The 19,543-nt window shown below is 35.4% G+C and overlaps 1 pseudogene; it reads right to left on the reverse strand.

The window, feature by feature from the left end:
- LOC107560028 (phosphatidylinositol 4-kinase alpha-like) overlaps window positions 1-19,543 on the reverse strand; it is a 52,824-nt pseudogene that overhangs the window by 15,351 nt on the left and 17,930 nt on the right.

The raw sequence follows: 19,543 nt of genomic DNA on the forward strand, positions 1-19,543 counted from the left end.
TGCGTGAGTGAGTGAGTGAGTGAGTGAGTGAGTGAGTGAGTGAGTGTGTGTGTGTGTGTGTGTGTGTGTCGGCCTGGCCCGGCCACCTCGGTCACTGTGCCCCCTCACCTCTGGTGACGTCTCCGTAGTGGGCACCCTGATTTTAGTCGGTGAGGCAAGGTACTGCCCTGGGAAGGTCTCCCAGGCTGTTAAATACACAAATTAAAAGCTAAATGTTTTCATTTCGGTTCGTTCTTAGCAAAAAAAAAACGTTTTTTTCCGTTCAGGTTATGCAGAGCAAAATAAGAACGGTGCTGCATTTAGAAAGAATTCTTATTAACTTTGCTATTATTCTTGAATTTTGAAACTGGTAACACTTTGCAGTTTCGAATTATGCCTTTACTGTATGACCAAAAATTACGGAGTAGTCTATTTCATGTTTCAGCTGTTTGATCGCGCCGGCGCCTCACAGCGGTGCCGTTCGGTGTGAGTCCCGCTCCACTGTTGCATATTTTTGCTCATTATGATATTTTTCTGTCGATACTGGAACGCGTATCCAGTTGAACCCACTAGATGCAGCGCTGCTATGTTGTTCATTCAATATATTGCGGAAAACGAGAGCATCAGTGTGGAGAAAATGTTGTTTACGTCAAAACTGAAATATGCGTTCTGTGTGAACGGCTTGGTTTATCACATTTTCTAGAGGGACATCTATCAGCGTTGCACTCGCTTCTGGCACAAGAGAGCGGCATGTTTAGAAAGCCATGTAAAATTTATGTAAGTTCAACTTTTAAAAAACATGTCTCAAGACTTTAATGCGGTTTTTCCCCAGCCCACTGTATCTCATGTTTTTAAATGAAGAAAGTAGCTCTAACAACTCTTTGTGATTGGTTTTCGGTCCTTTGTATTAAACTATACATGCATGCATGGTGCTGGTTTTTTTATAATTGTTTAAGCAACTTTAATAATTATATATGGTTTATAAACATTATTTTAAACATTATGCACTTTTTTTTTTCAAAGATAGTTGTGTTATTTTATTACACTTTGAAGAAACTTGCATAATATTTTGCGCGATGCGCCCTCTTGTGGCCTCAGGAGAGAAGCCAAAAGCTTTATCCCCCTAACTGAAATTATGCCTTTTAAATTCAAATATAATTCGAATTTTGATAATATTTAAGTAGAAAATTAGAATTTAGTTTTAAAAGCTAAATGTTTTCATTTCGGTTCGTTCTTAGCAAAAAAAAAAACGTTTTTTTCCGTTCAGGTTAAAATAATAAGAAAATAAGAACGGTGCTGCATTTAGAAAGAATTCTTATTAACTTTTGTACATAGGCTATATATCAGATTATTTTATTTACAATTTTCATGTTTGTGTTTATCCCGTTTTTTCCCCCCGTTGCATCTGAAAATCACTTTCAGAAACAATTTTTTCTCAAAGCAGCGCCCCCCCCCCCAAAAATGAGTGGCCCTCCAATAACTTGAGCCTGCCCCCTCACTTTGTGCGCTCTGGCACCGACCCTGTGTAAGTGTCATTGCATTTGAATGCTTTTGTTAGCCTATCCAGTTGAACCCACTAGATGCAGCGCTGCTATGTTGTTCATTCAATATATTGCGGAAAACGAGAGCATCAGTGTGGAGAAAATGTTGTTTACGTCAAAACTGAAATATGCGTTCTGTGTGAACGGCTTGGCTATGTTGTTCATTCAATATATTGCGGAAAACGAGAGCATCAGTGTGGAAGCATCAGTGTGGAGAAAATGTTGTTTACGTCAAAACTGAAATATGCACATTTTCTAGAGGGACATCTATCAGCGTTGCACTCGCGTCTCGCACAAGAGAGCCGCATGTTTAGAAAGCCATGTAAAATTTATGTAAGTTCAACTTTTAAAAAACATGTCTCAAGACTTTAATGCGGTTTTTCCCCAGCCCACTGTATCTCATGTTTTTAAATGAAGAAAGTAGCCTACTCTTTGTGATTAGTTTTCGGCCCTTTGTATTAAACTATACATGCATGCATGGTGCTGGTTTTTTTTCTAATTGTTTAAGCAACTTTAATAATTATATATGGTTTATAAACATTATTTTAAACATTATGCACTTTTTTTTTCAAAGATAGTAGTGTTATTTTATAGTGTGTGTATTTTTAGTGTGTGTGTGTGTGTGTGTGTGTGTGTGTGTGTGAGTGAGAGTGAAAGTGTGTGTGTGTGTGTTTGTGTGTGAGTGAAAGAGTAAGTGTGTGTGTGTGTGTTTGTGTGTGAGTGAAAGAGTGAGTGAGAGTGAGTGTGTGCATGTGTGAGTGAAAGAGTGAGTGAGAGTGAGTGTGCATGTGTGAGTGAAAGAGTGAGTGAGTGAGAGTGTGTGTGTGTGTGTATGTGTGTGAGTGAGTGAGAGTCTGTGTGTGTGTGTGAGTGAGTGAGTGAGAGTCTATGTGTGAGTGAGTGAGTGAGTGAGTGAGAGTCTATGTGTGTGTGTGTGTGTGTGTGTGTGTGAGTGAGAGAGAGTCTATGTGTGAGTGAGTGAGTGACTGAGAGTCTATGTGTGTGTGTGTGTGTGTGTGTGTGTGTGTGTGAGTGAGTGAGTGTGTGGACCTGATTTCTTGGAGAGCGTGGAGACGCCGCTGGACAGTGGGTATGTGTTAATCCAGCCCTGTGTGGCCTGCTGTCTGGAGCCCACGGCTGCGTCCAGACTGCTCCTGGAGTCCATCACCGCCATCACAGACAGACTGTTCACCGACACGTCCTGAGGATCTGACAGCACACAACATCAGCATCAGCATCAGCATCGCATACATACATTACAAGCTGTTCAAACGCTGTTCATGTAGGAGGCAGAACCGGGAGGAACTGTCAGTATTGTTGAGGTAACATACACTGAAAAAATTTTACTTTGTAAATATTCATGAAATTTACTAGCAATTTCAGAGTGAAAATTGTTTCAAAGAAACTGCAAGTAACACACTGAATCAAACATGATGTTTTGGATTATAAACATTATTATCTTGTAAAACATACTTAATATTTAATTAATTTAATATATTTATACTATGAATTTAATACAATTAATGTATTTTAAGAATTTAAAATAATTGTAATAATAAGTAATTAATTAATTAATTAATTAATGATTAATCAACTTATTTAATGGGTAATTTATTAAAATAAATCTATTAATTATTTATTCAAATAAATTAATTATTTATTTAAATACATTATTATATTAAGTCACATTAATTCAATATATCAATTAAATAATGTTCATAAAAACAATAAAAAATAAACTAAAAATACAATACAAGCAGCTTTGTCGTAATTGTAATGACAACTTCAAAAAATATATATTTTTTGTTCTTTTTACAGTGTTTATGGGTAGTAAACAAATAACATAATGATGAACTTTTCTTTCAACAGCAATATTTTAGATTAAAATGTATATGGATGCATAAGGGAAAAGTGTTCATTTTAGGTCCTGGCCTCCATTTCATCCTTTTAATTGCTTTTTACCATAACTAGTCCTGTCACGAGCCCAGAGTGAACTAAACTGTATAAGAATAAGGCAGGAGGCTGCTGAAGCTGCTTCATGTCACAAACTAAACAAACACGCTGAGGACTGAGCTGAAGATCACTGATGTGCACTGTGATGGGGTTTGTTCACCTGGTGGCACGAGCTGAGTGGCCGTGAGATATTTCTTATCCGACAGCAGACAGGCGTAGAACTTGATCATGATGCTGATGTCTTCACGCAGGCGTTTCTCTGGCTGCGTGGGGAACCGTGGAGCCACACTGAATGCACACAAACACAACTTACATTCATTCTGCATAAGAAACCAAATCTGCCTCCTGTTTTGTGTTGATGTTCACACCTGAAGTAATCAAAGGCAGTAGAGTAGATCTTCTCTCTCAGGACGTTACGGATGGAAGAAGAGTGAGACTGAGAGTCAGCAGCCGAACACACACACACACGATATGTACTAAATATGAAATACTAAACTTTTTTAATGACATGTTGTTTGTACTGACAGTTTTATATTATTTCACTATATGACAGGGTCATAAATAAACAGGAGCTTGCAGTAAAAATGCCACCAAAATTAACAAAAATGCACCTCAAAATCATTCAAGTGAGATGTGAAAATGAACAGAAAGTGTCGATTGCAGCATTACATGTATATCTGGCTCATGTTGCATCAACCTATTACACACACGTTTCTGTTTCTGCTTTGTTTTTCATGCAAAGACAACCAATGTGAAGTCTTGATTTTTGAATGCATAAAAAGCAAACTACATCATTACTCCAGTCTTCAGTGCCACATGATCTTCAGAAATCAGTATAATATGCTGATTTGCTGCTCAAGAAACATTTCTGATTATTATCAATGTTCAAAACAGTTGAGCTGCTTGTATTTTGTTTTGTTTTGTTTTTGGAACCTGTAATACTTTTTCAGGATTCTTTGATATATAAAAAGTAAAAAAAAGAAAAAGAAAGAACAGCATTTACTTAAAATAGAAATCTTTTGTAACAATATGCACTACTGTTCAAATGTTTGAGGTTAGTACATTTTTTTCTTTCTTTTTTTTTGAAAGAAATTATTACTTTTATTCAGCAAGGATGTGTAAAATTGATACAAAGTGACAGTAAAGACTTATATTGTCACAAAAGATTTCTATTTTAAATAAATGCTGTTCTTTTTAACTTTTTATTCATCAAATAATCCTGAAAAAAAGTATCACAGGCTCTAAAAAAATATTAAGCAGCTAAAACTGTTTCTAATATTGATAATAAATCAGCATATTATACTGATTTCTGAAGATCATGTGACACTGAAGACTGGAGGAATCATGCTGAAAATACAGCTGCGCATCACAGAAATACATTACAGTTTAAAGTATATTAAAATAGAACACTGTTGTTTTAAATTGTAATAATATTTCACAATATTACAGTTTTTTTCTGTATTTTTTATCAAATAAATGCAGCCTTGATGAACAGAAGAGACTTCTGAAAAAAGTAATACAAGTCTTACTGATCCCAAACTTTTGAATGGTAGCGTGTGTGTGTGTGTGTGTATATATATATATATATATATATATATATATTTTTTTTTTTTCTGCTTTCTCTGAAATAGATCTTTTTAGCAACATCAGTCCTGATCATAACTTACAAAAAATCATACATTTTCAGGTTTTAAACACTTTAAATGCCAGTTTGATTACTTAATGCCACACATATACTAAATGCTTAGCATTTTTTTTTTTTTGCAGTCTTGGATAGGTCAATGATCAGCAACAGCATTAATTCTGATGCATTATTTTTTGTGCAGTGTCAGATTTAAACAAAAAACACCAGTACACCCACACATTAATAATTACATCACTTCAATTGGCCTTTTCTTTAGTAGAAGCAGAAAACTGGGAAATGCGAGTAATTGCTCCATAGGCCAAACATGAGAAAATAGTAAAAATGAAAGAAAAAAAAAGTTTTGGAGCCTTGCCAACAGAATAAAAGCCTGTTAACAAAGAATGCATGATTTCATGCTTAAATGGCGCTGGGATTATTGCATTTGAATACGTTTCAATGGGGATATTTTTGTCCTGAAGATCCTAAGTGTACCTATTTTTTGTACCAAGCGTAAAACAGGTTTAGGAAAGAAAATGAGGATAAAATATTAAAATTCCAATAAAAATACACATTTTTACCAACTAACACAGCTAAAATGGTTAATTAACATTTGTAACATCAATATATACTTTATGTGGGATATTCATATTATGCAACTGTTGTATAAATGCATGTTTGCCACCTTTGAGCAGCATTAAACCGTCTAAACATGCAATGTCAGTTGCAGCATCTGTTCCACCTTTGCAGTATAAAGATGACTTTTGTTGATGTTGATCAGATTGTATTGGTAACAGTCTATAGTATTCTGAATGATTGAGGTAATTGGTTAAATTGACATAAAAATACAACACAGATACATTTAATAAGTCAATAACACCCTTACAAAATAAATAAATCCAGGGGGCAAAAATTGCACTCTTTTAATGGGAGATTTCTGAACCTGCTAAATACTGCATGTACAGTATACAAAAACACAATTCACAAATAATGGTTAAATGGTGTAAATGGTGCTGCATGTGTTTAAAGCATCACCTGAATCGGGGTCCTATAGCAGCTACGTGGCGGTTCAGGCAGCTCTTGGGCCCGCCGACGCTGAGAGACAGCGCCCTCTGCAGGACGCCGGTGAAGATCTCCACCTGATCTGCACTGCAGTACTTGGCGATTTCAAATCTCTGCACTAGAAACTAAACACACACACACACACACACACACAGTATGATAGGACAATACGAGGAATGTGATCATTCTGAGACAGAGTTTCAGAAAAATCCTCCAGCTCCTGCATGTTCTTTGGTTTCCAGCATATTCTGCATCTTCCTAACAGTGACTGTATGATTTTGAGATCCATATTTTCAAACTGAGAACAGTCGAGGGACTCATACAAACTATTACAATGGGTGAAAACATTCACTGATGAAGAAGAAACAAACATGATGCATAACGAGCCAGGGGGTGAAAACTTTCAAACAGGATGACTGGTGCAAACTCTTCTTATTTTGTTTAAAGATCTTTTTGCTTTTCCATTTAGTATGGCCCTTCAAAAGCTACATAAGATACTTACATGTTTACCAGAAGACAAAACAGAAACAATTTACATCAATCATACTGTTCAAAAGTTTACACCCCCCTGGCTCTTAAAGGAATATTTCAGCCAAAAATGAAATTTTGCTGAAAATGTGCTCACCTTCAGGCCATCCAAGACGTAGATGAGTTTGTGAACAGATCTGGAGAAATTGAGCATTACATCACTTTTTTTCAACTTAAACCATTGCTAATGACTCAAACACAATTCCACTATCCATAATAACGCTTCCTCCAGTGAAAAAGTGGTCTGGTCTGAATCAGGAGAGAAATCTGCACAGATCAAACACAATGTTTACAAGCCAAAACAGCTCTAAACAAATATGTGGCTGGATTTTGATGAGAGAGACAACAGGAGATGGACTTTTTCAAAAGTGGAAGCGTTATTATGGATTATGGACTCGTATTTTAGTTCAGAACGTCTTAATGCTGGATTTGTTTCAGCTTCTGTCTTCTCCAGATGTTAACTGATGGACTGGAGTGGTGTGGATTACTTGTGGATTATTGTGATGTTTTTATCAGCTGTTTGGACTCTCATTCTGACGGCACCCATTCACTGCTCAGAAGTGATGCAATGCTACATTTCTTTAAATCTGATAAAGAAACAAACTCATCCTAATCTTGGATGGCCTGAGGATGAGCACATTTTCAGCAAATTTTCATTTTGGGTTGAACTACTGTTTTAATGTAGTGTGATGCAATTTTTATGATCCCTCTTATTTAAAAAAAAATTATGACAATTTTGCAGATTCAGCAAGGTATATATAAACCTATGACCACAACTGTAAATAAATAACATTGACTTGACTTGGTTTACACAGTATACATACTATATAAAGCATAAACAGTAAGAGTTTTATGGCAGTGTGCGATTACAGACCTCAATCCAGAGCGAATGCGGCGTGACGTTGGGTGGACGGGGCAGCGGTTGACTCTCTTCTGAAGCAGCTAAAGGATCGGCCTCCGACTCCGTCTCCGAGAACAAGCACATCTTCAGCTCGACGGTCATCTGCCAGGCGGCCGCCATCTCACGCATGAACTGCACACACATGCAATGAGCACTGCGATCTAAGAGCACGCCGCACTCTTATAATCCAGATTTACCTGGACTTCAATCCCATTGCGGGCAGCGAGCAGCCACTCCCAGCAGGCGATGGCCGTCTCCATGCCCTGCTCCGTGAACATCTTCAGAGGAGACCAGCAGAGATGATGCAGCAGCTGAAGATCTCAATCTGAGACAGAGATGTTTGTGTGTCACTCAAACATGATCTGCATCCCAAACTGTCCATATGATCATCTGTGTGCTACCTTTAGTGCTGATAAGCAGCGCGGTCATCTTGAACATGTTCTGTGTGAAGGCGTCCGAGTCTTTGGCATCCAGAGCGTCACTCATCTGAGAAACCATCAGCTTGCTGAGGTTTGACTCACTGTGTGTCACTTTGGCAAACTGAAGCATCCCAGTAACCTCAACATACACAGATACACTCAATCAATACATTACAGACAAAAACATAAATCTCACAAAAACATATTTCACCCCAATTAAGCCTTAAAGTAAACCTTTTTAATACCTTTTTAATATATTCAACATATATTATTAAGCAGTACAGCTAATACTACCATAAAGTACAAATCCTTTGATGCTAAATATGAAATAAATTAACAATATATTATTTAAAATATTATTTAAATGACAGAATGATGATTGAGTATGAGAACCTTTTTTTTTTTACATTTCAGTAAGGAGAATTTTGAATAAAAGTGTGCATAACTGTCATAAAATTATTTTACAATGCATAAATAAATGTCTTAAATGCATCAATAAGTGCATAAATGTAAACAAAATGCATAAATAGTGCATAAATATCTAAATGAATAGATAAATGCATACATCTACAAATATGCATAAATAACTGCACAAATGTCTAAATGAATGCATACATCTAAAAAAAAACAAATGCATAAGTGCATAAATAAATGCATGAAAATTAATAAATGCACAAATAACTGAATAAACGTATAAATACATGCATAAATAAATAAGCGCATAAATAAGTGCATAAATAAATGCAAAAACAAATCTAAAAATGCTTGAATGCATTAATAAAGGCATAATTGAATAAATAAAACAAATTGCATAAAAAAAGTGCATGAATAAATACATGAATAAATGTTTAAATGTATGGATAAACTGCACAAATACCTGCATTAATATCTAAATACATGTATAAATAAGTGCATAAAATAAGTACATAAATAAAGTGCTAATACACACATAAATAAACTGCATAAATCAATAAATAAAAACAAAAATAAAATAAGTTTTTTTAAATCATAAAAATAGACTTAATTTTCTTTATGCAAAATTATAAGAACATATCATTTCTTATTTCTTTCTTTTAATGTTTGGTGAAATAGAGTCATGTGAAATATGTTCTCGTCAGGACTGGTGAGATTCACACATAAACACCCGATTGAACGTGTTTACCTCTCCAGTGTAGCGATTCCGCAGGTTGAGCGACGCCATGAAGTTGGAGTAGTCCTTCTTCACACAGGTGGGCCGCTCCGTCAGCTGGGTAACCTGGGAATGATGGAAACTGACCAGTTAAAACATCCCACTACAAACATTACTAATGACATTTCTGACTAGAATATATCCATTCATCTATAAAGATATACTCTTATGAGCGTCAGGAGGAGCTGACCGCTCTACTGCGATGATAACAACATATACTGATTTATAAATGACAAATGAGTTACAGATGGAGCCAATGAAAGAAGTGAGGACAACAGTAACAGCACCAACCTGAGGAAAAGCTGCCTGGGGCGAGGGGGAGGAGCACACGACAGGCCACACCCACCAAACCCACCGCCAGCCAATCATAGCACACACACACACACACACACACACACACACAGAGGAGTTAGCAGCCAGTGGTTAGCAGAGATGGAATGATGTAACGGCACAAATAAAGTGAATGACAAAATATTGCCCACAACACATTTACACATGACATGCTGCAAAATAACATCAGAACGCAAAGCATGCACAAAAACAACACATTTAAAAGGCCCAAAAAATAAAAAAGACAAAAACGAGCCAAATTGATATGAACACAACAGTGCTAATAAATATTTATAAAGCATGATTGCAGGGATAATCAATATCACACAGCTGAAATGCAGTGAGTGCGTTAGCTGGGATCACGTCTGAAATACCTGGTTAGTTTTAAGCTGTATATTGTGAAAAACACTCTTCACAATACACATTGTTTCCAAGCAGCTTTACAGCAATTAATTCCGTTAATGACCTTAATGTGGACCTTAAAGTGCAGTGCATTGTGGGATACAGTACCTCACAGTATACTCTGTTATACTGAAATGTAGCAGCTATAGTAAATATAGCAGGGCATCTGCTTCAATGCATACAGAAAATTCTCATCATAAATCGCTGTGTGCATTATCTGCTAAAAGAGCTGTCAGGATTTAAGACATTATTACTGCAAAAATTATCTTCAAAGTTGCTTTGAAACAATGTGCATTATGAAAAGAGCTACTTAAAATTGGCTTGACATATAAATAAAAATGAATATTTAAATGTATAATAATTGCATACTTGTATAAATGCACATTAATATTCAAAAAACATTATTTTAAAATAAGACTTTTTACATTTAGAATTGTGCTCAATTTTCAAAAATAATGTCAGTGCATATATAAATGCAATGAATAAATAAATGCATGTAAATAAATATAATGTTTTGACATTGAGATTTGTGTAAAAGTATGCTTAATTGTCAAAAATAATGTCGTAATGTATACATAATTGCATAAATGCGTGTACAAATAAATGCATATTAATATTAATATATATTATTTATATTACATAAGAATCCGTTTTTTTATATTTATAATTGTATGGTTAATTGTCATAAATAATGCATGAATAACTACATGTATAAATAAATGCATTAATATAAGCAATTTGTGTGTTCACACGATGTACACATTCAGATGTTCTGTGAATCTTAAAGCAGTTCAAGATGTTTTGAATTTAGTGGATTTGATTGAGCATGTGGGCTTCTTCTAAAATGATTGAAGATTTTATTCCGATCCGCTAAAGACTCGCTACCGTCTTACCTTAATCTGGCCAAAAACCTCAGTTACCATCTCAGTAACCATCTACCGTAAGAGTACAGCAGTGGTTAGCATCAGGACATGTGTCTGTAACAGGGACTCAGGTCAGGTGTGTTTCTCACCCCCAGCGTTGTGCTCTGACGGTTGTATCCCGCGAAGCTGAGAATGCTCTCGGGAGCCATCGCCAAACCTGTGTGCTGAGACAAACCCGACAGCCAGATCTGATGCTTGTTCAGATACTCCTGAGACGGACACAAACAGATTTTTTGAAAGAAATTAATACTTTAATTCAGCAAGGACGCATTAAATTGATCAAAAGCGACAGTAAAGATATTTATAACGTTAAAAAAGATTTATATTTCAAATAAATGCTGTTCTTTTGAACTTTCTGTTCATCTGTGAATCCTGAAAAATAAAATGCATCACGCTTTCCACAAAAATATTGTGCAGCACGACTGTTTTCAACATTGATAATAATCAGAAATGTTTCTTGAGCAGCAAATCAGCATATTAGAATGATTTCTGAAGATCATGTGACACTGAAGACTGGAGGAATGATGCTGAAAATACAGCTGCGCATCACAGAAATACATTACAGTTTAACACATATTCACACGGAAAACAGCTGTTTTAAATTGTAATAATATTTCACAATTTTTAATGTATTTTTGATCAAATAAATGCAGTCTTGGTGAGCAGAGGAGACCTTTTTTAAAACATTAAAAATCGTACAGACCCCAAACTTTTGAATGTGATTAATATATTATGATTAAAATTCATAAATCTTGGTATTTACATGGCACTCAAAGAACACCATAGTATTACTATAGCTGACTAATTTGCAACTCCGCACGACTCAAACTAATACTGCACCCAATTCACGAAGCCCATATGGTAAAATATGTCTGGTGAAAGTAAGCATCTGTGCATGCTTTTTGAGGCTAATATTACCCATCTGCTTTAGATGAACAGATTTTTTTTTTCAGTAGTAAAAAAATAAATAAAAACAAGAAATGTGCAGCTGAGGCTGCAACAGCAGTTTATAAACGTATAAACAAAAGTAATAGTGAATTTTGATTCATTTAACAACATGCAAGCAGAAAATGACAAAGAGGTTTGTGAAAATGCTTTACCAGTGAAGTTTATAATAGTTTATAATAAAACAATCAGTTTAAACAAATATGTATATACCTTAAATGCAATGCATGTCGCATTTTGGATAAAAAGCGCCTGCAAAATGCAAATGTTAAATGCATAAAACATTTTTTTTATAATAATTAAAATATATATTTTTTATTTTTTTTCTTTTCAGCAGAGCTGGTGGGTCTGTAAATGATGAGATAAGATAAGAGATAAGAGAGGATGGCCTGGTGAATGATAGGAATCAGACTCTAATCCAGGCTGTCTGCATGACTGTGCAACACATATGATCATAAATACCACATCTCAGACTCAAAGTACATACTTTTAATGCACAGTATGCGACTTCTACTCACCTGGAGATGAGATTTGGTAACCGAAGCCGCCCATTTCATGGCCTCCTTCAAGATCTCTCCACAGCGGGCGGCAAAGTCCTTCACGATGCTCTGCACAAACACAAAAACCGTTTCAAAGCAGTGGACTCAGACTGAGCCCATATCCTCGGCTCAGAAGCTGCGTCTGTCTCACCTCTCGCGCCTCATGCTTGTCTGGGACCGTTATTCTGTACGGAGTGTCGGGAATGTCGTAGTACGGCTGGTCCTTGTGGATGTCCTGTATAACAGCAGGTTGGGTTAAGAGACTGACGTGTGAGAGTGTAAATACTAGTAATACTGGTCATGCATGTACTGATTTCTGGAGGTCTGCTGTACTGACGGCGCTCAGGGACAGAGACAGAGTCTGCAGGATGTCCAACATGGTCTTCAAAACTCTTCCACTCCACAGAAGATGAGGAAACCTAGAGGACAAACACGGATTTGAGAGATTTGAGCTTTTAATATTATTGTATATGACTATATTATTATAATAATAATAATATCTATTATTACTACTACTACCTATTATTATTATTATTATTATTACTACAACTACTCCCTATTATTATTATTACTACGACCTATTATTATTATTATTACTACTACAACTACTCCCTATTATTATTGCTACAACAACAAAAGCAATTGTTATTTTCTATTATTATAGTTGTTATTATTAATATTATTGATGTTAAATTACGAAAATTAAATCGATAAAGAAATTACTATAGCAATACTACTATTGTAAATAAAATACTAAAAATGAGCAAAATCTGGTAATAAAATACTACAAAAATGAGTATTTAAATTTAAAATAAACAACTATTATTATTGTTATTAATTTTATTAATTTCAATAAAGCAATATTTTACTATAACAATAATATTACTGCAACAAAAATAATACAAAATAAAAATTACTACTACTGTTGTTTTTGTTAAATTACAAAAATCAGTTAATAACTATATATTTTATTACAGTAATACTACTATTGTTATAAAAAAATATTTTTATTTAACGAGTATTTATTAATAATAAGGTTATTTTACAGAACAACAGTAAAATGACAATACTAATATTTATGTCCGTTTTAATTTCTTTACTTTTATACATTAAACCACAGAGCTTTTATTTTGGCGGCAAACTGCAGGGAGACCTTAAATCTTAAAACATATTTATATACAATTCTCATTACTAGTTTGGGAAGATGTTTGGTGCATTTTGCATTTTCATAAGCAACAAACTTTGTGTGAGAAGCATTGAAAAAAGCACAACAACTACACGGACCTCACAGATATTGGGTGAAATTGTTCAGTTTACATCACGAGTGATGCTTCCTATGCTGTCTAGGTCAGGAGTTCGAGAACTAGAGAATGTGTGGATAACGTTACGTTTCTGCGAGTCCTGAGAGGTATTTATCTGCGACCCTGCGGATCCTCTTGTGGGTGTGGTTAAAGTTGACCAATAGGAACTGAGCGTGGCGCTCCAGCTCCTCCTCGTGCTCTTTAGTCTTGGGCTGAAACAGCAATCAATGCGACTGTCAATAATGAGCGATCAATAATGCATTCAGTTCAGTGCTGAGAGATCCTTCAAACGCTCGACTCACTTTCTCAGCCATCATCTGCAGGAAAACCTCGAAGACTTTATCACCCACACAAATCACACACTGCATCATGCCTGCATACCAAGAGAGAGACACTTATTTGCAACGATATCGCTTTGACAAAGTTAAGCAACAGAAGAGTGTTCTTTACTCGGCCATGAAGTTTCCTGAAGATCATGTGATTAGACTAGACTCACGATCCTTTGGTTCTTCTATGTGAGCTTCAAAACTAAGAGTCTCCACATGTTTCCATTCATTTCCTCAAATTGGTTCAATCGGTCCATTTCAATTAAATGACTCAAAACTTTATTCAGTGACTTGTTTGCATCTTCTTTCAAATTCTTGGACATCTCTGTATTGAAGAATAAGAATAAGAACAGTGCTGTCTCTGTGTTGTTTATAATAATAATAATGCAAGTAAATATTGCTGTTTATTGTTAGAATGGTGCCTATCAATATAAATTAATATGATTCTTCATGTTTTGACAGTGTGGAAATTGTTTAACTCAACTTTTACTTTAGTTTACTTCTTATAGTGAATATTTTAAACTTACTAAATGAAATACTAAATCAAAATTAAAGTCAGATTGTGATTAGACTAGTTTCACAAACCTTCCTTATATGAGTGAGTTAAGACAGAGATGATTCAATAACATTAATTAGTCGATTTCAATTAATTGATTCAACACATTCTCTCAAAAAAAATTGTGTTCATGTTGCATTTCTCATATCAAAATGTAAATATCATTGTTTATTGTCATATTGGTCCATATACACTAGCAGTCAAAAGTTTTTGAACAGTAAGATTTTTAATGTTTTTTAAAGAAGTCTCTTTTGCTCACCAAGCCTGCTTTTATTTGATCAGAAATACAGCAAAAGCTGTAATATTGTGAAATATTTTTATTATTTAAAATAACTGCTCTCTATTTTAATATATTTTAAAATGTATTTTTTTCCTGTGATGCGCAGCTGAATTTTCAGCATCATTACTCCAGTCTTCAGTGTCACATGATCTTCAGAAATCAGTATAATATGCTGATATACTGCTCAAAAAACATTTATTATTATTATTATTATTATTATTACTAATGGGATAGTAATGATGCTAAAATAAATCAGCTTTGAAATCACAGGAATAAATTAAATTTTAAAAGATATTCAAATAGAAAGCAGTTCTTTTAAATAGTAAAAATATTTCACAATATCACTGCTTTTGCTGTATTTCGGATCAAATAAATGCAGGTTTGGTGAACAGAAGAGAAATCAGTTTTTTTACGGTTCAAAAACTTCTGACTGGTAGTGTAGATATAAATGAATACATAAGATTCTTCATGTACGCTTAATGAAAAACATAGGCTACTTTGATTACGGCAAGAAGCATAAATCTAGTTGCAATTAAACATTTTTGAATCTACTAAAATCAACAACATTAAATTCTGTCATGTTTCTGACCTGATTTGTCTTTCTGGATGGCTTTGTCCTCAAAGTATCTGAACATCACCTGGAAGCGGTCGGCATCATTCGAGTGCAGCATCCTGAAGTGCAGCATCCTGAGGAAGAGAAAGATTAATACACAGAGAGAGACGCACAGATAGGGAAATGATGCATGAAATCACCACAATGAGACGAGCTGGAGGAAGGAAAGCGTCTCTAACCTCATATACTCCAGCCGGTACACAGACAGCAGGTAAGTGCACATGGCAAAGTCGAGTTTATTGATGAGGGCTGCGGCTTCAGGTGACGGATCCAACAAATTAATGATGGTGCTGCACAGTTCACTTAACTCCGCCTTCAAAAGGAGATCGGTAACACTTCATTTTGATATTCCACTAACTATAAGCAACATTGCTACTACATGTCAGCTAGCAGTCATTAGAGTATTAGTAGACTGTCTGCTCACACTTTATTTTGATGGTTCCTCAACAGACATTGTAGTAACTATAAATAACTTTGCAACTACATGTCAACTTATTCTACTAACCCCAACTATTGCATAACAGTCTACAAATACTCTATTGAGAGTTAGCTGACATGCAAGGTTTCTTATAATTAGTCCACTTTAGACATTCGACTATCGAAATAAAGTGTAACCAAGAGATTTTTTAACAAACAAAATACAAGCCATGTACAGAAACTATTATATACTGTATACTGCATGCGATTTTTGTAAAATTGCATGTAAAACCGTATGCAAGGATAAAGTGGTTCGCAACATTGTTGTCACATGATCGAAACACGTGGCATGTTCAGTCAATGGCACCCAGTTAATTTCTCAGAAATACATTTGGTTGCTTTGCATTTTTGATCAGTTTTTCTTTTAAAACTGTTGGGAGCTAAATCAAATAAGTCAATAAGCTAAAAAAAATAAATTTGTCTTATCATCTAGCAAGTGAAAATCATGCATCTAATAACTTACATTAACATTTATGCATTTATCCAAAGCGACAAAAGCAATCTGTCAAAGACCCAACAATATTCATAATATATAATGCCAGGTTTGTTTGCAAAACCTGAAGTAGCAGCACATCTGATTTGAGGAGCACAAACACTGCACCTACACACTCAACTTTAACACTTAGCGTTAGAGAAAATAGTTTTATAGATTTTTGACTTAAAGGTGGGGTAAGTGATTTTTCAAAAACGCTTTAGAAAACTGATTCGGGCCGAATAGCAAAACAAACTTGTAGCCAATCAGCAGTAAGGGGCGTGTCTACTCATGATGTGGAGGAGAGAGAGTTCAGTGCACAGGACGGACATTAGCCGAGCCGAGCGACAGAAAGATAGAGATGGCAGATAAAAAACAAAAGAGGAAAACGTCTGCGGAACAAACGAAGGCTTAAGGCAAGAAGTACGACCCGTGTAAATATCGAATCAGCTTTCCAGCGCTGGAGAGAACTCAAGGAGCCGGAAGGCCTGCGATCGGACGCCAAGGACGCTTTGTTTCTTCTCGATAGGTGAGTAACACCGTGTCTGCGCCGCAGCAGCTAAAGTCTGTCTAGTACACTGGACGTGACAAAGCCAGCGTTGAAAATCATTTGAAATTTATGTCAATACGTCACGAATAGAACGCAGCAGCAGTTTCTGTCGGGGATTTGTCGTGTCGTGCCGCATCCAGTGTAGACCATAGATATGTATATATACTGTATATCTATGGTGTAGACAGCATCACTGATTATAATGAGTTCTATAGTATTTTGTCGCGCGCGCCACTCGCGTCCGGTGTAGACACGGTGTAACATTGGTTTTGCTTTGTTTCACAGAACTGATCGTTGCCTGGGTTGCGTACGTATGTGTGGGCGGAGCTATCAAAATAGGGGATTGTTTGTTTTGGTGATTTCAAATGTCAACATTGGCTACCAGAAATCACTTACCCCACCTTTAATGGGATCGTTCACACAAATTTTTTTTTTTAATTCCGTCATCATTTTCTCACCCTCAAGTTGTTCCAGAGTTTCTTTTTTCTGCACGTAAGATATTTTGAAGAATGCTGGTAACCAAACAGTTGACGGTAGCCATTGACTAATATAGTCTGGAAAAACACATACTATGGAAGTCAATGGCTACCGCCAACATTTTGGTTACCCACATTCTACAAAATATCTTCGTTTGTGCTCAGCAAAGAAAGACACTCATATAGGTTTGGAATAAATTCAGAGTTGAGTAAATGTCAGAATTAAAAAATTGTAACACCTGGAGGCTGAAAAACAGCACTGAGACAGTGAGAGATCGCTGGGATACCGGAGTAACCGTGTCGTTCTTCAGAGCTGAGTTGTACTGGAGCTCTGAACGCAGCGGTTCTCCACTGGGGAACGTGAGCAGTGGAGATTTTGTGGCGATTTCACACACTCCTTCGTACCATTCCTCAGGCCACAGACCTTAAAACAAACAGACACAATACTGTAGAAATACTCTCTCCTCAGGTTATGAGATCCTACTACAGCAAACCGTACACGAGACAGAATTCATGCTTAAATGCGGTCAGTGATGTTGATTTTTTTTATTCCTTACCAGAACCTTCCACAGCAAATCCCATGACCACAGAATAGAGCCAGAAATCTCTAAAGAGCTTCTGAAGGCGAGGTTTGGCCTCTTTAATGGGAGGCAACCGGCGGGTCAACTGTATACAATCGAACACAAGACACAATTAATTTAACTTTAAATTTAGGAACATTATGAAAATGTTGGTAGTTGTTTAAAAGAATTATATCCTACAAAAAAAAGCTGCAACTGTTTGTGCATTTCACGTTTTTTTTCCCCCCCCCAATTCCATTTATTAAACAAAAAAGAATTACACGAATAAATAATAAAATAATGATAAAACTAAAATGTAAATAATAAAGAAAATGAATAAAATAATTGCATATAAAAATAAAATAACTGTTACTATACTATTTATTGTAACACAATATTCTTATCACATCAGGGATTTGTTTATAGTCATTGTTTAACATTCCACATTATCTGCTTGCATTGCCAAAAAAAAATAAAAAATCCACAACATTCCATATCACTAAATGCATCTACTTTTCCCTCAGAGTATAAATATATGTCAGTTTTTCCAAAGCAAGATTACATGACATTTCTTCAATCCTAGAGTGCTTTTCCATGCACTTTTAGAACTAAAATCTTTAGTTGCTAAAGTTAAACATCCAATTTAGCCTCCAAGGAAACACCCTCTTCAGTCAGATCACAGATCATATCAAGAACTTTTTCCAGAGCAACTGCAACTCTCTGCATACAATGAAATGGTGTGCCAGTTTCCTCAATAGATTTTATACAGTTGTCAGGTATATTAGGATAAAAGCTATGCAGTGTAACTACGGTAATATAAGTCCTAAGAGGCCATTTACAGTGTATTTGTATTAATTTGCACCTAGTATTAATTTATAGAGTGCATATCGAGGGTTAATTGAGTCAGATGAAGGTCTGTGAGGACTGTTTGAACTCGCTGCTGTTTGATCAGTGAAGAGCCACTTCAAAGTCCAGCCGGAGAACGAATCCACAAACAGACCGTCCACACACACAAAAACACAGAGATTCCAGAGGGACAGAACAGGTAAGCAGCTCAAACTAGCATATAAGGTTTCATAAGACTGTCGACACTGGTGTGATATTTCTGAGATCAAGCTAAGGAAGTAACCAAAGGCAAAACTTTAACAATCATTGAAAACCACTGAAACAATTAATTGATTGTTCTGGATACTGGGTGTCCCCATAACTGTCTATAGTGGTCACAGTTTAGGATTTACTTCATTTACTTCAAGTCACTTTGGATCAGTGTTGTTATTGTTAACACAAATTAGTAATATTGAGAAAAAAATGTATAAAATGGAAATAATATTAAATAGGTTTCCTTGCCAGCTAACTAAAACTAATAGTTGAAGCATGAAAACAATAGAAAATAAAAAACAAACTATAAAAAAAACACATGTATAAAACAAACTGAAATTAAAATGAATACTAACAATATTAAAAATAATAAAATAAATTAAATTTAAAAAAACACCATGTAGCGAATCAGCTCATGGGAAATATGAATAATTAACCATATAAAAGCTATGCAGTGTAACTACGGTAATATAAGTCCTAAGAGGCCATTTACAGTGTATTT

The sequence above is a fragment of the Sinocyclocheilus grahami genome, unplaced genomic scaffold (assembly GCF_001515645.1).
Source record: "Sinocyclocheilus grahami isolate Dianchi unplaced genomic scaffold, SAMN03320097.WGS_v1.1 scaffold708.1, whole genome shotgun sequence".
NCBI classification, from domain to species: Eukaryota; Metazoa; Chordata; class Actinopteri; order Cypriniformes; family Cyprinidae; genus Sinocyclocheilus; species Sinocyclocheilus grahami.